We start from the raw sequence: 23,813 nt of genomic DNA on the forward strand, positions 1-23,813 counted from the left end.
CCAATGGCACATACTACTAAAAAAGTATATTATTATGATAATGGTTCATTTACATGAAGCAGGATTTTACACATGAGCTGTTTTACTCAGTATCTTTTAATAGAGACCTACATTGTTTGGGGGGTATAGTTTTCCTTTAAGGCAAGTTGATTCAAGATAATGTAATGCCCACTTAAATATATGCTAGTACTGGAAAAAGTTCAAAAATTAGATACATTAATAGAAATTATAGAAATTGCCTTATGCCTTGTAACGTTTTTGGGTTCCAGTCGTACAGCTAATCACCTTTTCCTTGTCACAACTGGGACTGAAACTTGGCAGATTTCTGTATGGATATTTATATAATCTTAAAACCGAAAATGTCATAGATAGACTTCGATCAGGCTTCAATATCCAGGTTCTTTCCCAGTTAACAGATTTATTATTGCTATACATATATACTTTGAAAGAAACCTGTGCTGGAGTTTGAGGGCAAATTACCTAAGGCTGTACACAACCTCCACCTCCTCAGCTTTGTGGGTGTTATAAATCAAGAGATCCCTTTGATCCTTGAACATGAACCATTGCTGGTTAATATAGGTCAATCCTTATGGAAAGTAGTTCCTTTGTACCTCCCCAGAACACACCCATGATTGCTGGTGGCACCTGATTTTGAGAGAAAGTGAATACATTTGGAACAAGACTATGTTAAAATAATAATATTAATAAAAAAAAGCAAATATTTTCACATCATTACAAAATGCTGTTAAAACCCCATTTAAAATCTATTACCCATGAGTTTGCACTTCTTTATTCAGTCTTGCTGAGAACCAAATTAAATTAATGGCAATGACATAATGAGATTTAAATTAGTTTTCTGTAACTTTGCTAAAAACATGATTTCTGAATACTGAGACAAGTATTACTTTGGATCTTACAGGCACACATCCTGAACAATGATTTACATCTGTATGAAGAACATAGAAGGCCTGAAACAAGAAGCCTAACAAATCGAGCCACAGAAAGGTATATTAGTCAAGTCTACCTATTCAGAGATACAGCTCATCATTCAGGTTACTAAATTCCAATGTTATGTTCCCATTATGATGATAAGACAAATGCGCCTTTCTCAAGATCTATCTTGTTCATATATTGAGAAAGACTCTGAACAAAAGCCAAAACATTGATACTGGCATGAATCAATAATATATTTTTTATATGAAGACCCATGAGTGTGCTTATATGGTTGGAGATTTGGGGGCAAATTCACTAAAGGACGAAGCGCCTAATGCTAGTGTTAATTCACTAGCGTAGCACATTTTCGTTAATTCGCGATTCACTAACGGACACTGGCATAAATTCGCTAGTGTTACTTCGCACCCTTACGCCTGGCGAATTTGTGCAACGGACGTAATTACGCGAATTCACTGACGCGAGCATTTTTCTGAACGCTACTTTTTACGCCAGACTTCCTTCGCCACCTCAGACCAGGCGAAGTGCAATAGAGTAGATAGGGATTGCTTCAAAAAAAGTTAAAAAAATTTCTAAGTCCCAAAAAACGCTGGCGTTTTTTCTTTTTTTATGGGTGATAGGCTGAAAAAGATCAAAAATTTCCCCTACATTTCCTAACTCATGGCACCTTAACTACACAGTGGGCACATGTGTAGGGCAAAATAAAAATTTTATTTGATGTTTTGAAGGTTTCCCAGACTTTTGTAGTGATGCTACATATACCTCCATTGTAACTTCAATTTGGCGCTGTATGCAAATTAAGCATCGCTAGTGTAACTTCACTTTGCTTGGCGAATTAACGCTAGTGCAACTACGCAACCTTACGCTTCCCCTGAGCGCAACTTCAGATTTTAGTGAATTTGCGTAGCGCTGGCGAAAATACGCATGGCGAATCGGACGCTGGCGCAACTACGAATCTTAGTTAATTTGCCTCTTGGAGAGAGCGAATGTGGATCAAAGCATTTTTTCTTCTCTTGGATCCCCTTCATGAGGAGGATGCATATTCAAAGCCTGGGTTAGCAATGTACCCCAGTGTGTGCCCTAAGAAAGGAGAAGGCAAGGGGATCCAGCAAATAAAGAATTTTCAAGGTTATTTCTATAGGTAGACTCTCTGGGAAATATTTTTTAGAGTGCAGCCTTGGCTCCATCTTGAGTTTAACTGTTTTAGATCTTGGAGGAGTATTCCACTAGTGCAATGAGTTAAATGAGTACACTTAAGGGTTGAGGTGTGCTACCCTGAGAGTTCCCTAAAGAGATGCCCAGGACAACTGTAACTGGAATCCAATCACATTTTTCATATTCAAACGCAGGCTCATCTTTTGTGTTGGTTGTAAACAAGAGTTGGTTGCACTCAAGAGTGTGGGCATTACATGTCAATGGGCTTATACTTTCACACCACACAAATGCACATGATTACATAAACTAAAAATGTGAGTGTGGGTCACTAGACACAGGGAGACATGTCCAATGGCATGTCTAAATAAAAGGGACCCCTTGCACCTCATTTATATTAATAGAAGTAATTGGTAAATTGATGCTAGGAGAAAAAAGATGTATTGCATATGATTTTGTATGGTGATTTAAGTTTCCTGCTCCTTAGTGCCAGTGCTTGAACTCTTAATAGTTAATGAGATCATTAACTAATCATTAGATAATAATTAGATCTACCTTGTCCAAGTGACAGCAAGAGACTATCAACATAGAAGTTAAAAGAAACTTGGCCCATCAACATAGGTGAATTCATCCATCCTCATCATCAATACAAAATCACCCCTGGTGTCTAATATTCACTTGAATGGGAATTTCCTTGGGCCAAAAACACTCACATGGGCATCTTGATATAGACCTATGGAAAAATTTTCTCAAAAACACATTATCATAACCAAATGCTTATGTGAAAGCACTCAAAACTATTTTCTTTGATTGAATTTAAGAAACAATTCTAATACTGATGACATCACTTCCACATTACTTGTATCTATATTTATTTGCCCATTCCAAAATGCACCAGTTTTCCTTAGTAAGAGGAGATCACAAGTGAAAGGTGATCCAAGAGGCACTTCTCAGTCAACAGAATTATCCTCAGTGTAGCGTATCATATCTTTCACACTAATAATTTGTATATGGTTTTAAATACAGAGTTGAATTATACAATTGTAAAGAAAACTGAGAAAGTATGTGTAATACAACTGTAATACCTAGGAGGCAGTGGGGATGCCCACTGCCTCCTCTTCTGCACGCAGCCGGCATGCGCCGCCACTTCAGGGTTTGACACACGAGGTTGATGCCAGCGTCTTTTTCATTTGCCGAGTCACATTAAGTCATAGCACTTCGTGCGAATTTCAAATATTTAAAGGGGCCACAGCCAATTGTTCCTTGCCCAACATAAGTCTATTTCTGATCTTGACTATGCCTGTATTGCTGCCTGAACTGACTTATGCCTGTATTTGACTATTTTTCCAGATCCTAACTTTGTAATGCAACTACTGATTGGTTTGACCCAGCTTGTGTCCTTGACTTCGCTTTTGGTTCCTGATTCTGTACTGCAGCGTCTGGCCTATCCTATGACTATGCTTTGCCCTATCCCTGTTCCTCCTGTTGCACATTACAGTATCCTAGACTGCCCAGAACTCTTGCCCTGGTTTTCTCACTTTAAGACCCATGGCATCCGAGTAGCGGAGGGCTCCTCTCAAAGTGAAAGGCGGCTGTGGTGGAAGCATGAGCTGTGACCAGAACCTTGGCATCTGTTTCTGGGTTTAGGAAACCATATGCAACAACAAAACAGTGTAACATTATTTTAACATTATAACACAAAAAGTTCATCCAATACTACAGACATTTGCAAAGGGATTTTTTCCTGATATTCTGATTAATAGTTTCAGGTCACCAAAAGGGATTCAACTTCTCAAAATCCTATGAAACCCTCCAAATCTGGATCTTGCACAAATCCTTTGGACTCTGTATACTCTTAATAACCTTGATATACCCTTACTAGCAGTGGCTGCAAGGTATGTGGTCAGCTAAGCATTCATTTATACACGCAGGTCCATGTCTCCTTCAGGAAAAACAGAAATTGGGAAGTATTGGTTTGAAAAATAATTAAACATATCCATGAAATCTGAGCCTATTATTATGAACTGAATGGCTTAGCAGGTTGCTGTGCATCACAAACCAAGCAGAAAATTAATATGAATTTTAGTCCAAGATGCCTGAATTTGAGAGGTATGACCTAGATGATATTTAAAACCACAAGTGCCATTACTACAGACTCTTAATTCTAACATCTCATTAATATGCATACAAAATCTAACCAAATTAAAACACTTCAGCTCCCAAACACTGATGAAAAGAGGCAATCCTCCAACCAATCAGCCAAGCAAACTGTCATACATTGTCTCATCATTTCATGCTTGACTGCTGAAATCCCTTTTTGTCATGCAGAAAACCAAAGGGAAATCAAATTTGTAGGGGCAAATACATTACATTAGATAAAGACAGAACCATAGGTTACAGTTTCAAATTAATTAATAATTGTCTAAATCTAATCAGTAGTTGGGATTAATAAATGTCACTAATTTAAAATCTAAACGAGTTTAAGCTGCGTGTGCAAATAACCACTGGGATGCTGGAAACTACTGTTTCAAATTACTCTGGTTGCCACGTGTTAAAGATCCCTGGTTGGACCTGGAAAAATCTGTGCCACAATATATTTAAATACAATTCTCTCCAGTATCGGACCAGCCCCAGTAACTTCAGAGATGATAACTCATAGAGAAAACTCTTACAAAAAGTAATCTAACCCAAGGGAAATAGGCCAAACATTGTGCATTTGGTACTATTTATTACAGCTGTGAGCTCCATTCATTCACTCACCCATCCATTTTGCCTTGTATGCCACTATCTTGGTCATTCCTCTTTTTTTATGTATGAGAACAGAGCATTGGAAATTTCAAATACCTAAACCCAAAACAAACAATAAAAAAGCTACTCTTGCTATCTGTGATCTCTTTTAGGTGTTTGGAGAACATTTTGCACCCTTGCTTCCCTATATAACTCTTTTCTCCAGGGGATATATTTATTAAAGAGTCGAAGCAGAGCTTGCCACAGTTTGACATAGCAGAATTCTGTCATTCTCTATTCATGGGAGTTTCAGATATTTATCAGTGGATGAAAATGAGAGTTCCCAGATTTTTGGGTGGGCCCCTGGTGTCCCAGTCCGACACTGAATGTTCCTGTCTCTGGTGTTTGCGTCTGGCAGCTCAGTAATTCAGGCGCAGTCTCTAAACTGTTACAATTTTGCAACATTTAGTTGATACAATTCTCAGCAGCATCTCTGGAGTATTAGCAACTATTGTATCAAGTAAATGTATCCATTTAGAACAGTTTACAGGGTCGGCGACCCCCCCCCTCCCAGGGCTGCTTCAGTAGGTGAAAAATGACACTTGACACTTCAATATTAGAAAAACGGTCACACATAGAAAATGGAAAGTCATTGGAAAAAGTCATTATTTCTGGTGATCTGTATGAAAATAACTAGTTGTTTAAAGGTGAACCACCCCTTTAAAGATGATGGTTCAGGGGAAAAGGTTAAATTACATAAAAAGGTAAAGAAAGGAAGAAAATAGCCTAGCTGCTGTAAAAATTGTCCCTAGGTCTCTCTTATCTGTGTTATTTTACCATAGGCTTCTTCAGTTTAAACTAATATCTATGAAGTCTGCTGAAAGGTACTGTAGAAAGAAGTGATTATTAATGCTTATAGAATTGGTTTCAGTTATGTCTCGAGCATTTGCAGCAATGCAGTTTTCCAAGGAATGTATCTCCTGTTTGTTTTCACTGCATACTCCACCTAGTGGCAACATGCAGAAACAATTTAATACATTTTTATAGAATGCTAGAATACTTGCTGTAATCTTGCAAAAAATCAGGGGGGCATGTCACCTCAAACAGGCAAATACATCTACACAGGAATAAGCTTATGTATTTTGTAAACCAGTGTGTAATCTGAACCTCTTATATTAGAGCAGTGCTGTCCAATTTATTACATGTTGGAGGGCCAGATTGAATTAAAATGGTAATATCATACAACATCTTTTATGGCCCCCAGTCTGAGCAGACTGGGGACCATAAAAATCCTTTAGTGAGCCACTTCCAACCCACAGATCCTGTATTAGGGAACAAGTGCCTATGACCAGCAGCGCAAAGGAACATTGGGATTGCATAATAGCTTTAGTGTTTTCCACAATTTTGAACATAAACACAATAAAAAACCAAATGCATTATACATAAAATAAGGCATTACATAAACAGCACTGGCAATTTCATTGTGTGTCCTTTCTCTGCAAAATAAATGTAAAATAAATGACTGACACTCCAAAGGCACTTTCATTTTCAATGAGTCTCAGTGGATAATTGCTGAAAACAGGTGTGCTCTTTCTAACCTAAATTCCTGCTGCTGCTATCATTTATAATACTCCTTGGAGACTAGAGGACATGTGGCCAATTTATTTTTTTTCTTCACTCCTAAACCTACACTGTTATGAACTGCATGCCCAAAGGCAGAAATATAAATTGAGAAGTACAGGTGGGTCTCTGTGAGTGTCTCCCGTTTTAAAGGAGCTAGTTCAGTGCATTTACTTATTTTATTAAAAAAGTAAAGCTTAATTTAGCATTTTAAGACAGGATTTAAGACATTAAATCATTTTACAATACATGCAGGGATACACAGAACCTAAGCAGTTAAGTAAGTAAAGCTGGTAGAGTATAAGGGTAGGACTACACAGACATTTTCGGCGCAATCCAATGCACTACAACAAAATGCATGCAACAAATCGCATGCAACGGAAATAAGGTAAGATAGAAATGTCAGATGAAGTCGCAGCGTTGATCCGACGCAATACGACTGTCAGATGCAGACGCTGCATCCAACAGTCGTGTCGCGTCGGATCAACGATGCGTCTGACTCATTATGGTCTAAACCGTAATGAGTCAGCTCTGACTCATTACGGTTTAGCTTCAGCAGAATAATTAACATAAAACTGGATGTGACATCATCATAAAACAGGTGTCAGACAGGTGCTTGTCTTATGGACACTTTTATATACAGGTATAGGATCCCTTATCCGGAAACCCAATATCCAGAAAGCTCCGAATTACGGAATGGCTGTCTCCCATAGACTCCATTTTATCCAAATAATCCAAATTTTTAAAAATGATTTCCTTTTTCTCTGTAATAATAAAACAGTAACTTGTACTTGATCAAACTAAGATATCATTAATGCTTATTGGAAGCAAAACCAGCCTATTGGGTTTATTTAATGTTTAAATGAATTTCTAGTAGACTTAAGGCATGAAGACCCAAATTACGGAAAGATCCGTTATCAGGAAAACCCCAGGTCCCAAGCATTCTGGATAAAAGGTCCCATACCTGTATAATAAAAAGCTAATACATCACTAATATATAAAGATGCTACATTGATAAATTATTATTAAACAACTTTGAACTAGATATAAACATTGATATGGAACAAAATGTATGTGACCTGTTATCCAGAATGCTTTGGGACGTGGGGTTTTCTAGATAAGGGATCTTTCCATAACTTGGATCACCATACCTTGTCTACTAAAAAATACTGTAATTTCAATATGAGTTAAACCCAATAGGATGGTTTTGCCTCTAGTAGGGATTAATTATATGTTAGTTGGGATCAAGTAGAAGGTACTGTTTTATTATTAAAAGAAAAAGGAAGTGTTTTAAAAAAAAATGTAATTATTTGATTATTATGGAGTCTATTGGAGATGGCCTTCTCACAATTTGGAGCTTTCTGGATGGGTTTAGGGATAATGTATCCTATACCAGTTATTAACACACAATTTAAAGTGGCCATACACGGGCCAATAAAAGCTGTCGACAGACCAAATCGGCAGCTTATTGGCCCGTGTATGGGGCTCCCCGACGGGCTTCCCCGATCGAGATCTGGCCGAAAGTTGGCCAGATCTCGATCGGATGGGACAAAAAATCCTGTCGGATTGCGGCTGCATCTGTTTGTTGATGCGGTCCCGCAATCCGACCGTCCGTTCCCAAATGTTAGGATCCGATCGTTGGGCCCTAGGGCCCACGATCGGATCAGCCCGATATTGCCCACCTCAAGGTGGGCATATCGAAGAGAAATCCACTCGTTTAGCGTCATCGCCAAACGAGCGGATCTCTCCATGTATGGCCGCCTTTAGAAATAAACACAATAGATCTCCTTTAACACAAAAAGGACCATAGTGAAATTTGCCTCAGTTCCAAGCAGATGATATCTTAATCTCTCTGTTGGCTATCAACTAAATGATTATTTATTTAAATGTAATTGCTTTATTTAAATAAATGATCTAAAAACATATTTATGTGTGTGAAACGCTCATAGCAGGCAGCCACTGAATGATGATATCAGCTATTTTGATAGAATGGAACAGAAAATTGCTGGAGAAATGACTGGCAAATTATCTCAGTGCTTTGGCGTGGCAGCTGCTAACATCAGCAGAGGAGCTGACATGAGTCCACATTATTTAAAAACTAAGTTATACAAATCCATAAGCAAGAGTTCAATTTGTTCCTAAAATCCACTCTGCTTTTCTGCTTTCATCAGTTGAAACTTATGTAGGTTAACTAAGGTCTGTAAGCCAGTCTGAGTACATACAATCAGATAATCAGATTTTATCATATAAGAAATTATCCTTAAAAATAAATTTGCTCTTCTAAGACTAGACTGAGTGAACAGCTCTGAACAGTGATATTTCTACTATATCCCACCAGGGCCAGAAGATTACCAAGTAAGAGTAACTTGTACAGTAAAATACCTAACTTTTATACACTGCTGGGACTACTGTCAGGGCATTACTGGAGCCAGGGCGGGGGGCTATGCCAAAAGAACCAGTTATGCAAAATCAAAACATGGTGGAAACTATTCTTCACACTATATTCCAAACCTTCATGTAAAGGTTTCATGTGTTATAAATGTGTTACATTTCATCTAACCAAATTACTTTGAATTAATTCAGCTGAAATTATGGGAATCTCAAAAAAATTATTTTTACACTGTAGGATGCACCTGATCATATAATATTACCAGTCACTGCATCAGCTCCATCATTTTCTTCCACTAGGTGTAATGCTCATACTCAAAGTCATACATTTTAAACCCTGGTATGGTTACAAGAAGTTTCTAAATGTTGCTCAGGATTATTTTTAGTGCCTGTATTCTAGAATATTTTGTGGATCATAAGTTTGTTTTGTGTGTAAACCAGCCCCCCCCCCCAAACTTTTTAACCAGAGAGCCACATTCCTTTTAACCAGAGAGCCACATTCCTTTTAACCAGAGAGCCGCATTCAATGTAAAAAGAGATGGGGAGCAATACAAGCATGAAAAGTGTTTCAGGATGGTGCAAAATAAATGTTGTGATTTTTCCATTTGGTAGCCCCTATGTGGCCTGGCAACCTACAGGAGGCTCTGTTTGGCAGTACACCTGTTTTTTATGCAACCAAAACTTGCCTCCAAACCAGGAATTCAAAAATAAGCACCTGCTTTGAGGCGATTGGGGCAACATCCAAGGGGGCAACATATTGCTCACAAGCCACTGGTTGGGGATCACTTGTATAAACCAACATTCTGCTGAACAGCAATGCAAAAGTAGTAGTTCAGAAAAACAGAGATAATCATGAGTTGCTTTGACAGATAAAGGAAGCACCAAGAATATTCCTTATCTCACAACTCTGAAGGAAAGTGCGCCAAAAAAATAAATATAGGCAAAAGTAATGTGTGCATATTGGCACTTCCTTGACTGTGTTGAGAGATCATTATAGTAAATTTCTACCACTGAAACACCGGCCAACACTGCTAAATGGAAAATCACAAAATAGTAACATTATTCATTTGGGCTAAAGAAAGACAACAGAATCATATTCTACCCCTAAACACCAACTTTTCTGCTAAGCCTGTTCCTTGTCAGGTTCAAAAATCAAGTCTGTCTCCTCCCAATTGCAAGCTATGGAAAGCTGCAGCCATATAAACTGTTTATGCAACAAACTATCTATGCACACAAATTCAACAGTTAATAATATGCTGATCTGCACAAGGTTTCACAAGTTCTGCAATCAAAGGAGAAGTCTAAATTGGGTGTTAAATGAAATGAGCTTTGTGGTTTGCAATATTTGCTTTGTCTTATTGAAAATAAAATGTGAAGATGTAGAATAATTAACACACTGTGGATAATAAAATTGCTAAATAAGACAGTCAAAATAAGAAAAATAGATTTATGTTTCACATTATAAAACTGCATGAACTACATGAACTGCTTATTGCAGTGATCAGTTCTCCCCCACCCCCTTAGGCTCACAGAGTGATCCAATCTCTCCCTCATCTTCTTCCATAGTATAGTGATGGATTCTGAGACCCTGGGATTCTCTGCTTTCCAGAGAATCTGTGCACCACCAACTATTAAAAGCAGAGGGATGTCAAATTTGCATTATACTCTGAGCCTGAGGGGGTTGGGAAATGGCTCATACAAGTTAAATGATTTCCTTTCAATCTGTGGAATTGGGTATTGGCAGTTTAGACAAACTTTATGCATCTTTTTTATATAAGCCCAATTGAGTTCATGTAAAAAAGATATGTTTTATTTACTACATACTTTATATATATATATATATATATATATATATATATATATATATATATATATATATATATATATATATATATATATATATATATACGTATATATATATATATATATATATATATATTATATATATTTATATCCATTATCGGTAACTCACCAACCTGGTAAGTACAGTAAACAATTAAAACTCCAGGTATTGCAGTTCCCAGCATTCTTAGAACATTTGAAGTGCTGCAAACATTTTCTACAGTGTTCGAATCATTAGACGTTTCTAATATATAAAGTAAGGACGTCTAACATGCTCCCCTAGCTGTCATTGAAATATAACGCCCATAGCCAGGCAAAGGTTCTTAGAGGCATTGCAGGAATCAAAACAGCTGGAAGGTTTTGACTCCCCTAATTTGTTTAAGTCTCTCCACCAACAGCCCCCCCCCACACACACACTTTCTCTAATGCTTGGCCTGAATTTAAGTTCAGGGTCAGCCTCCTGTTATTTGGACAGAATTTATCATTGCATGCTTCATAACTCACAATGAGCAACATTATCCTCAGGAAATTCATATTGATTGGTGCCTAGAGAAAAGTACTGAGGACATTTACAATAGTGCCTACCTATAGACTTTTAACAGCTATTTGTCTGCACAATGGGCCAGCATCATAATGCTGTGTTTACATAATCCTGATTATTATGGCTTTTAATTGATTTGCATTGTCCAGAGGAATTATGATTGAAACAGAGTGATGCATTGCAATGTGACTCCTGCTCATCTTTATCTATTTTTAAAGATGGACACGTGTTCAAATATTATAAAGGAACTTGTAGGCAAAACAAATTCATTAGAAAATGCTTGGCTGGCTTTTTTTTTTAATGTAATGCTGGCAGTGTAGAAAACACGTTTGGGAAATATAAACAGCTCCATGCCTTCGTTTCTGACTTGGGGTGGCAGCAGATAATTATATATGGAAGACCTCTTGCTGCCAATTCAAATGAATAAACTATATGGTGCCTTTCAGCTAAGAGGTTGTGACTTAATATAGCATGGTGTGCGGTGGCCTGAAGGTCAGCTTCAAGCTAACTTTTTGCACATGGCAGGATTCCCACCTCAGATATTTGCTAAGGGGTCTTGTTGTGACTCTGTAGAGTTCATGTCAAGTCAGATGAATCTCTTTTCCATCAAAGTAATACAATAACTCCCAGAATCCTTGGCAGGTCAAACCATTGATATTATGAGTGCGTTTTTACCTTCTTTTTTCATTACCACAATAACTTCAAAATATTTACCTCGGTGCAAGCTGATATTTTAAGACCTTGCTTTGATAAATGAATAAGGAGCAGCATTTTCAACCTTTTCTCTCTCCATCGGCATGCAAAATTATACCTGATCATGTTTTATTTTTACACATCCTCCCATGCAATCCATCATTTGAGACAGTACACTTCATTTAAGTAGAACAGGAAAATATTTTTCTTCCTAGAATATCGAATTCTGCTTGTTCAGAATATATTAGTTATATTTAATAAGCAATGAAATAAACCGCAGCTAATTTAATCATCTCAACACACCTAATGGCCATACAAATTAACTACTCAATAAGTGCTCTTCTGTTATGTATTATTATTATTATTATTATTATTAATTGTGTTAAATGCATATTAACTTTATTATGAATTGCTTTTATTTACACATTGCATTTTCTGCAGCATTAAACAGAAGAGGTAATATACAAACAAAGCCATAAAAATGGAAGCTGGTGTTAAAGGAAGATGGTGGTTATTGAGAATTTTTAGCCCAAAAGACTAAGAACCTAGACACTCTTTCCTATAGTATTTGAAATTGCCATAAAAACAATACAATGAACGTAAACTGATTTTATAATTCGGTAAAATGTGGATAAAATCACCTTCTTTCACAGCTGGAACTCTGAGAGCAAGAAAGTAAATGTTACTGAAATCTCTGAGGACCCCAGTACAGCCTCTGGCTTCCCATTTGAAATAAGGATGAATGAATAGCTTCGAACAAGTCAGTGGTTTGAACAAACAAGGGAAGACTGCACCAAAGCAATCAATAAATGCCATATCATCATTTTGTAATAGTCATGAAGGATTTACCACATAGCTTTGATATAAGGACAGTAATGTATATAAAGAACTGTAAGAAACCTTGATAGTTTCAAAGAAAGGACACTCAGGGGGTTATTTATTAAAATCTGAATGTTAAAATCTCAAAATAAAAATAGTTTTTTGAATTAGAAAACTCGAATTTTTAGAGGAAAAAAAAAGCATTGCGCTCAATTAGTGCCCTACCTCTTTCCAGTTCAGCAATTCTACTCAATATAGGCCTTCAAGGTGTAAGGATCTTCGACCACCCTTCAGCCCCAAGAAGGGTGGGTTGGAAAATACGTATTCACAATTCCCTGCCACAACAAAATAGCAAAACTCAGCAAAATGAGGAACAAATATACTCCCAAAAAGTGGAATTGGATTTAATAATCATTACATTGCGAGACCAAAGCTTAACAAAGACCTTACAGAAGAATTAGGAATCAATAATATTATAAAATCAAAGATTATATATAGGACAAAAGCCGCATGCCAAGTTAACTGCTACATGGTGTAGATACCAGAACTAGACAGTGCTATCAGCCATACATTTTCAATGTGTTTCCAAATTCTATAACCGCAAAACAAAAGCTATGACTTTATTTATTTTATATATTTACTTTCTTGTAGATCCAAGCAGTGGGATTTCTACTTATGGTTCTAGGGTAATGAAAAAAACCTTCTTAAGCGTCAAGTTGCATTACAAAATCATTTTGACCTGTAACAGAAGCTGTAAGACAAAGCTAAGACACTTCAGGATGATTGCTTCTGATACTGTTTGACTGTTTCTTTAGTGCAACCACCATTTAACAAGTCTCTCAAAATGTTACATGAAGCATTACAGCTTGCTGCTTTTGATTTCTCATTATTTTAATTATGGTCATCATTACATGGCTTCAAGTGGACCCGTTACCCAGACACAAAAATCTGTATAATAAAAGTCCTTTTCAAACTAAACATGAAATCCAATTTCTATTTTTTATTAAAGCATTCATAGCTGTTGTAAACTCATTTAAAAATCTCAGCTGTCAATCAAATATTGTCTGCCCCGCCTCTATGCCATGGGCATAGAGGCGGGGCAGACAATTACTTTCACTTTCCATTCAGCACTTCCTACATGTCACTGCTCTCCCCACATTCCCCCGTTCTCTTTACGATTTAATTGTGTAACCAGGACATGGGGATGGACATCGGGTCCTCTATTCTGGTGCACAAACAAGATTCTGAGATGATACAAGACTTGTCTTAAAAACAGTGTCCACAAAATGGCTGCTGCCTGCTTGCTATCATTTTGAAATCCCAGACTGAAGGAAGCAAGATTCAAATAATTTATATAGTGTAATTAAAGTTCATTTTGCTTGACTAATGTGATAAAATCGGATTTTGAATAATTTTTTTGGGTGACGGGTCCCCTTTCATGTTATTAGGCAATGTTAGGTAACAGTAGACTGCTGAAGTGACCTATTCTAAGACTCGATGTCTAGGGGCATTTCTGAATGTTGGTTTGTGTTAAGGTGCATGCAACTGCAAGTCTAGTGCAAAATACTATGATGACACCTTGCATGAAGAGTACACAAAAAAAGGATGTACAATGGATTATTGCATGTATTAGATATTCAAAATATAGCAGAATGTCGCTATAGCCATGTTAAATATATAACCTTGTTATGAATGAAGAGGGTATACAATCAAACATTTAAATACAAAGGGGGGGTACAATAAAAAGTAAAAAAAAAATACTTTACTTAACAAGAAGATTTTAGCTTGTTTTAATTCACATATTGTATGTCCCTTCCAATGTACAAGATGTTCTTTTCCTTATAGTGATACAAATGGTTGCAATGGTTGCATGAGGTTGTTAGTATCACTGCCCTCAGCAGTCTGAGCTTAATTGTTAGGGAGAATACAAATAAAGGATTAGATAATGGGGAAGGCACTAGAAGGGATAGAGGCAGCTGGTTTCTAAGCCATCATTAAAATAATGCTCTAGTGACACAGTAAGAGAAGGGACACAGTAAGAGAAGGGAGACTAGAAAAAAAAATCTGTTTTTCTTGCAAACATGCCTCTTGTACGAACAAGTTTTTACTTTCAGTGATGCTTGAGGGTCACACAAAGTGTCATATTTAATGGGACTGTTAACAGTTATTGTGCTCAGCTTGGCTTTCACTGCAATAAATAGATACATAGTTACAGAAGACAATCTAGCTGTGAGGGTCATAGAGTAAGAAAATAATCTTGAATCATTTTTACTCTTTGGAGACCCTTCACAGCTCCTACGGTCTAAATATAGACATTACTAATGAACCCTACGTTACTTATGATAGCAAGGCTTTAGAGGACATTTACTAATGCAAGGTGCCATGCACAGCACAAATTGTGCCCACCCACATATAGTTCACATAGGTAAATGATTACATCCTCTTGCATGCTGTGCTTTTTATTAAGATGCCATTGCTTCTATTTTGCTGAATAAGGAGCAAGTTGAAGCAATGGAACCATGAAATGAATACCTGCCTGGTGTAGTTTTGAAAAAAAAGCCTGCTTACCAGGTATATATAGGGGTGCTTTAAAGCTGGGGGTCTTCTGTTTTAGTTAGTATGTGATATAAAACCAATAGTCGTGTCTTCGGAGGCAGTGTCTGTCCCCCAAACTAGGGCAGTGCCCATAACTTTCACAATAATTAATCACCTCAGTAACTTTTAATCTGATGAGAACATTTAAGATTGGTGATTTTGAGCTGCAAAGGAGCTCCCTGCCTGGGGCCTTTTTTTTAACAAATATTACCTAAAAAATGAGTTGAGTGATAAAATAAAACCCAGGCAGACGAATGAAGATTCTGTTAATGCTTCAAGAAGCCTTTTTTCAACATAAAAAAGAAGAGCCCCTTGAAACCAAATGCATTCCCTTTTACTAAGCCCAAACTGAGATGTCCCAAAGCACTTTGCATTTATTTTTGATGAAGTTAATTATAGTAAATCAACAAATCACTGTCTTGCTGGATTCTGAAACATCTAACATTGCAAGACTTTTTGTGAGATTATACAGAACAGTGTCCTTTATTTATCCTGTAATTCTATTTTTAATTTGCTCATATTTTATGTCTTTTATGATTGCTCATTATTTATTGATTTATTTGCTTGATTTAAGTTCTTAACCTCCTTTCCCCTTCCCCACATTTTAATCTAAACTTTTTCACTTTTAATGCCACCATCAAACTGTAGTTGAGACAAACGTCTGACTTTCTTGTAGTGATTGAAATAAGAAAGTGCGAATTTCTTTCTCAACTTTCTCACCAACTATTTCCCAGAAACACGTATTTGTCCAGGTCCACACATGCCAGGAGGCTTGAACTGAAATTCAGTTAAAATCCCTCAAATCGTTCGATTCGCAGGATTTCATCAAACGAATTTTACTTAGATCGATCGTAGGATTTTTCCGCAAAATCCTTTGAATTTGATATTAGAATTCGAAGGATTTTACTTTGAGGGTCGAATTCGAGGGTTTATTAACTCGATATTCGACCCTTAGTAAATGTGCCCCAATGTGTAAGGGCAGATTTGATAATAGGGCTCCCCTAGCACCTCTATCCCTCCCATCCCTCCTTGCACCTGCTCCCCCCACTCTCTTAACAACCCCAACCTGGCTGGCAGTACTAGGTCTCCAGTGCATATGTGGCCAGGTAGGTATGCCCCCTAGGATTCTACCATTCTTGGCCTGGGTCTTTTTTGCCTTCCCACAAATGCATGCCTGGTTAAGTGACAACTTAAATTTATATAAGTCACATGAAACTACCCAAGTTTCTTCAGCTCCATTTTAACTGAACAGATGCAAGTGACATTTAACATTTTTATTAAAAATATAGCTGTTTTAGCCTTATATGATTTCACCAATGTATTGAACTGGACAGTTAGGTAACAGAAGTGGGTCACAGTGGGTCAGGGCAACACCTTAAGTTCACCTCTGGCTCATAATATAATGGCCAGTGCTGTAAAAGAAAAAGATACCTGGGTCTTTCTGAAAGAGATTCAGTGATGGGATATGAGTGGAAATTATATTATAATATTGTCCCTTTAAAAGTACTTCATTGGTGAGCAATAAGTTAACTCAACATTCAGAAATATTTTTATTGGTACTTTTTAGCATCCTTGTGGCGGCCGTCACTTAACAACAGGAGGCAAAGGTGAAGTGTGATGGGTAGAATGTTATTTCAGTTTAGAGATAAATGATTTAGGAGTCTACAGTATGCACTTAAGGTACATTTGTCATATTTGTGATATTGATCTACATTCTCTACATCAATTTAGAAACCCCTATGCGCTTAGCTGTTTGCATGAGACACAACGCTGGTGGTTTTAGCATCTACTGCTTATACAGTGGATACTCAGGACTCTGACTGCTCAGAATGATGTTGGGAGACATAGTGAAAGAGAAACTATAAAATATATTATTATAGGTAATGTATCCTGTGTACTGCACCTCAATAATATATTTCATGGACATAAGGAATGTCTACAGAGTCTGTATCTGATTAAGGCAGTAACCTGAAGGGTGTATGGCAAATAGACTCATAACAATGGGGAAAAAAAGCACATCTCTTAACAAACAAACTTAACACTTTCAATTTATAGTGGAGCATAGCAAACCTAAAATGTTTAGGGCTTTATATAGACTGTGGGGCAGATTAATTAGAGATCAAAACAGGGGAATCCAGAAGTGTTTTCAGCAGTTTCTCTATGTTTTGCTGTTTAATCATTTCCTCTCGCTATTCTGCATAAACTCCAACAGATTCTCCTACATAAAGCAAAGATATAGAACTAGTGAGAATGGGCAGGCAAAATATTTGCTCTGTTGCCCATGTCCATTGGTTGAAATCTAATTGGTATCCAATTCAATAGAGCAACAAGACTGACTCAACTATATCCAGGTACACAAAAACCATACCCACATGAGATGCATACTGTTGTTACACCCAGGCCTTAACTTGATATTATGAGGCAAGAGCACAAATCAACTGGATTTTAACACCATTTGACAATTCACTTACCTTATTCTTACCCAATTCACTTACCCTATTTCCGTCGCATGCGATTTGACGCCTGCGTTTTGTTGCAGCTCGTCGGATCACGCTGAAAACATCCATGTAGTCCTACCCAGACTTCAACAGCCTGAGGGGTTGAGCTAACATCCTTGGAATATGAATTTATTTTTTATTTAGCCTTTCCCTCCTATAGGTAAAGGGTTTGTTCGACGTATATATATATATATATATATATGTATATATATATATATATATATATATATATATATATATATATATAACTAACAAGGGAAAGTTGTGCTCACCGCTAATTTTTAAAACCATTAGGCGGGGGTGCAATGAGGCTGTGACCACAAAATACATATAGTCAACTACAAAAGTCCTCTGCACTTACTTGGTTCGAATTGTGAATTAATGTTTGCAAAATAAACAATTTTGCCTTTGCAAACATTTTTTCCCACGACAGTAGATTGCAAGATTTATAGTTTGGGATAGTGCACAGTGTATGTAATAAAACTTCTTAAAAGTTACACTTGCTCCAAAAGTTTACACCACCTTCAAGCAGGTGTTCAAGGTTCGCAATACGCAATTAAGATTAATAATGCAATATAAACCTAATGAAGAATATTACATTGCGACGTGCACATTTTTATTTGCAAATTTCTTCTCTTTGTGAATTTTATTACATTTCCCCCTAAGACTGTAACACAAATGTTTTTTTTCTGTTATAAAACACTGGTGTACATAGCACTTCTTAGTTTACAAGTCTTCCTGTAGGCACAAACAGACAGCAGCTCAGGTTGTCTAATGCATATTTAAAACAGCAATTAATATGTTGTTTATAGAAGATGATGTCAGCTGTAGCTGATACACAAGAAAAATCACAGTTTAGTCCTGAATTTGTAATATCTTTGCTAAGTACTCTTGTATGTCAGCTACGTGGCCCGGCAATTATTTCCAGTTTGTATTAGGAAACACTTGCTACATCTTGCTTCAGTCGTTTTTTGCAAATAATTTAAACAGAACTAAAAGCAGATTTTTTAATAGCTGTGTTGGTTTATTTATTTTCATCAAAGAGTATTATTATGCATGCATGTGCTTTTCTCTAGTCGCTTGACTCCCGACAGCCACAGGCAATTTTAATATATGCACACAGCTTGAGCCAATCATTATACTATATGTGTGCTTCAGGAATGATCATGGGACTCTTTGAAAGGCATAAAGTGTACCAATGATCTGTGCTCCCAAAACTATAAGAAAGTTACTAAACACTGCACCTCAATGCAGACCCAAACCAAACTGAAGCTACATAATACGAATCTGCTTTTTTGCTATCTGCCATCAAATCTGTCATTGAGATTTTGTGTAGAACATAATAAAGAGGTTTGAAGACAAGTCTGGTGCAAGATGGAGTTACATAACAGGAACAGATGTAAGATGATTAATCACCAAACTGTATTTAATTACTTAAATACATTTATCAAGGTTCGAATTGAAAATTCAAATTTTTAAATTCGAATGTAGAGTTTATTTTAGTGTAATTTGACTAGGCAATAGTTCAAATTCGATTTGAGCTTAAAAAAAATTTGAAATTCGAATATAGACATTTTTCTTGTACTGTCCCTTTAAAAATTTGAATTCAACTGTTCGCCATCTAAAACCTGCTGAAATGGTGTTTTAGCCTATGGGGGACCTCCTACAATCAATCTTTTTTTGAAAAAAAAAAATGTTTAATTTTTTTTTGGTGAAAATATTTGAATCGAAATCCAACCTTATTCTATATGAATTCGATTTGAATTTGTAGGTTGATCCTATTCACCCAAATATAAGAAATTTGATTGTATTAATAAATTTTGATTGGTCGTTTTTTTTCGATTTTTTTCGAACTCCGATACACTTGAAATTCGACCCTTGATACATCTGCCCCTTGGGGGCAGATGTATCAAGGGTCGAATTTCGAGGGGTTAAAACCCTTTTATATTCGATTGGGGAATAGAATCGAATAGGCAACTCGGGCAAATTTACGCGCTGGCGAATAGTCGAATGGGCGAATATTCGCCTCGCGAATAGTCGCACGATTGAATATTTAATCGAAGGATTTTCACTTGATCGAATGATTGATCGAATGCCTTTTTATTCTATCAAAAACTTAGAAAACAAGCCTATGGGACTTTCCCATAGGCTTTTAAAGCAATTCGGTAGGTTTTAGGTGGCGAAGTAGGCAGTCGAAGTATTTTTAAAAGAGACAGTACTTCGACTATCGAATGGGCGAATAGTCGCAGCGTTTTTGCGCTCGATCTTTTTTATATCATTCTACTCAGGCGAATTTACGCCAATTCGATAGTCGAGGAGCACAAAAAACGACTCGAAATTCGAGTTTTTTTCCCTCTATTCATTCACCCGAGCTTGGTGAATGTGCCCCTTAGTGTTAGAGGCCCATTTATCAAAGGTCGAATATACTCACTATTCAATTGGGAGGTTATTTAAGAAAAATAATAATACTCAATCTAATGGTTCCGACCCATAAATTCGAATCATATTTGATTCGTATTTGATTCATATTTGATTCATATGAATCAAGTTTTTCTCACGGAAAAAAAACCTTGAATGTCAGGAAAGCTTAACATTGCCAAATAGCTCACTGGACCTCTGCCTTCAACTAGTACATGAACTCGGCAGGTGGCGAATATTCGAATTAGGACTGTTTCGAAGTCTTTTATTTTATTTTAACCATTATCAAAAAGACTGCTGATTAAAAACCCCAAGAGTAAATAGAGTGCTGTTTATTGCAATGCAAGATTTTGAATAATATATGTATGTTCCTATAGAGGAGAACCATATTGAGCTGTATTATAATGTCAGCTTTAACTTGCTACAGGGCTAGTGCATATGTCCCCCGATGTGTAGAGATCAAGCACAAAGCAACAAAGTGATTTCCTGCTTTCACACTGTGATACATAAGGATAAGCAAATTGCTTGTGTCACAATAAATGTGTAACGCATGACAGGGCTGTGGCACCCAAGGGGGTTAGATTGCTGCTGCAATTTCCGCTAGTAGAACACTAGGGGATTGCCATGCATCCTGCGTCAGCAAACCTGCTCTGAGATATTCCACTAGGCTCCACAACTCCTACACTTAGCTAGCATTATTTAGACCACTGAGAACCAAATATAGAAATGTATTTTATATATTTATATAGAAGAAATACATTGAATGTCTAGACAGAACAGACAGACCACTCAAATATGTGGAACAGCTAGGTATTCGACTGGGAGGTTATTAATGACACTTTGTCTATATATTTACGTGCGTCAACCACATTAAAGTCGTTACTGTTCTAGCCATTGCCACTCAATTTTATTTTAAATGGTTGCCCTTTTTATTGGACACCATAGGTATCACCTAACAGAGATACAGTATTGGAATGATGGGAGCTATAACAAGGATCAACTCAAAAGGGAAAGTTGTACTCACCCTTAATGATCAATCAATAACAATATTGATAGAATCCACTTGAAAAAAACATTTTAAATATTTTTTTACATTGCCCATAGCCTTCACTGAGATTCAACATCCCAAACCAGTTGTTATACAGATACCTGTATAGTCACTTGATATGGCTTAGAATGTGGCTCATGCATTCATTTAACTACAAATGAGAATGTGTTGTTAGCAAGAGGGTACAATAAAAGAGATGCTTATTGGAAGCCTTTGGAGACACTTGAGTAAATCATGATGCCATCTCCATCTGTATCAAATGACTTATTAGGAAATTAATGAGACTGCACCGGGTCATTTTGGTGGTAAAAGACAGATTGACATCATCTGACCCAAGATCACAGATTCTTTATTTGTAATGCAGTTGTTACCTGTCTATAAAGTGTAGGTGATAACCACTTTGCCTACACTATTGGCCTTCTGTTAACATAGATACTTCTAGACAATACCACCTACCATGCTACTCATCATGGAACATTAGACACATTAAATACAAAATAATTCAATATTGGGTCGTCTAATAAATAAATGAATAGACCTATTGCCTGCTCCATGACCTTCCTACTATTGTTGAACTATAACTTCCTTGATTCAAAGCCAGCCACTAACAACTAGTATAGCAACTTGAACTGGACTTGTGCTATAAGGCATAAAAATGCTACATTATTCATTAGAAAGGGTAACCATGGTCATAAAAGAGCATTTCCATGACCAGGGGCTATGCATTAAGGGGCAGATTTATCAAGGGTCGAAGTGAATTTGAGGGAATTTTTCGAAGTAAAACAATTCAAAGTAATTTTTTGGATACTTCGACCATCGAATAGGATACTACACTTTTGAATTTACTTCGAATATGATTCGAAGTAAAATAGTTTGAATATTTGACCATTCGATTATCGAAGTACTGTCTCTTTAAAAAAAACGTCGACTTCAATCCAAATTAAACCTGCCGAAGTGCTATGTTAGCCTATGGCGACCTTCTACAGCATTTTTCTAAGTTTTTTGAAGTCAAAGTAAAATCGTTTGATCGTACGTTCAAATCATTCGATTCCAAGTATTTAATCGTTTCGATCGAACGATTTTTACACAAATTCAATGAAAAACGTTTGAATTCGATATTCGAATTCAAAGTATTTTAATTCGATGGTCAAATTTCGAAGCATTTTTTACAGATTGCCCCTAAGAGTCCATCAACTTTTTTATGGCCTATGATAAACCCAAGAGTGCTAGAAACTTACAATGAGATTATTGTAACCCTAACCTTAAGGCTATGGAAGTAGTATATTGCAAGGCCAAGAAAATGAATGCCTAGTTACAAATTGTAGCCAGGGAATTAATGAAATGTCATGCCTGCAGTTTTAATTTGGATTTGCTGTATAGCATGGAACAGATAGATAGCCCTGTTTGTTTCAGGCAATACCCACATTAAAACTGTCATGTAGCAAAGTACAGTCACAACCGTTCTAAGCTTCCAGAATTCTGAGGGCGTAAATGCTAATTAAAAAAACACTGTAAATATCTCTATTTTCTTCTTAATCTACATCTCTTTAATAAACAAATGCATTTTGTATCTATTGCTAAAATATTTGTTTTTTGTCATATCACAATAAGAACGCAGCAAGCAAGGGACAAGAATTCTGAGTCAGTCAATTAACATCAGACAATTTGTTCCCTCCTCAAATGGCTAAGAAATATATTATTTTTGCTTAATGGGAATTATCTCAGCTGATTGCAAAGGGATGAAGGTGGAAGAAATCTGCACAAATGAGTCATTTTATATTAAACTTCGCATCTTTGGCTGTAAGATGCTTGTTCTCTCAGAATTAAAAAATCTGGATGGTGATTAGCACAGAAAACAAACCATGCTTCTAGATTGGGATTTCAATAAACAAAGATCCGTTTATTTAAGATGATCATGTTTAGAAGTTCTGGAAGCAGCGAGCAGAACAACATAACAAGGTGAAGACGCACCAACTGCCTCTTTAAAGTTTCTGTCTGCAGAAGGTTAGTGAGTTGTGAACAACAACTTGGTAATAATCCAATTTAAAGCACTAATTGCATCAAATACATGTTTTTTAAACGTTGGTGAGCCAGTTTGTTTGGCTTTTTCACAAATTCCCAGGAATTTTAATAGCCATTTTTAGATTTGTTTAGCTTGAATTAGTGATGGGCTAATTTTTATACACCTGAATATTTTGTCCAAAAGCATTAAAATCAATGGGCGGCCTTATCATTTTGACGTGTGACAATTTTTATGCGAGCGACTATTCTGACTATTGTCGAGGCAAATTTTTTGCGAATTTTCGCCACAGTTTAGCAAATTTATTCGCTGGCGGCGAAACGCAGTGATTCGCCACAACTCTGATTTTTTTCTTGTGTTCTGGTAAATTCTTACTAGTTTTGATTCACAACAACTCACATCAGCACAAGTACATTCATTACTTTTCATTAAATTGAACAGTTAGAAAACAAGCAGCTTATAGTCTGCAATCATTGTAAGCAAACCAGAATCATGCACGGA

General features: G+C 36.7%; 1 protein-coding gene across 3 annotated transcripts in view; it reads right to left on the bottom strand.

Moving 5' to 3' along the window:
- The window catches only part of znf385b.L (zinc finger protein 385B L homeolog), a 289,009-nt gene that overhangs the window by 239,860 nt on the left and 25,336 nt on the right, over positions 1 to 23,813 (bottom strand). Inside the window, exon 1 of one of the 3 annotated variants that reach the window (XM_041575941.1) lies at positions 12,959 to 13,052. The exons of the other annotated variants lie outside the window; for them this stretch is intronic. The gene's annotated coding sequence lies outside the window, so the exon portion shown is untranslated. Of the gene's footprint in view, positions 1 to 12,958; positions 13,053 to 23,813 lie in introns of those variants that run through there. 3 annotated transcript variants of the gene reach the window in all.

This window comes from Xenopus laevis, chromosome 9_10L (genome assembly GCF_017654675.1).
Source record: "Xenopus laevis strain J_2021 chromosome 9_10L, Xenopus_laevis_v10.1, whole genome shotgun sequence".
Lineage (NCBI taxonomy): Eukaryota > Metazoa > Chordata > Amphibia > Anura > Pipidae > Xenopus > Xenopus laevis.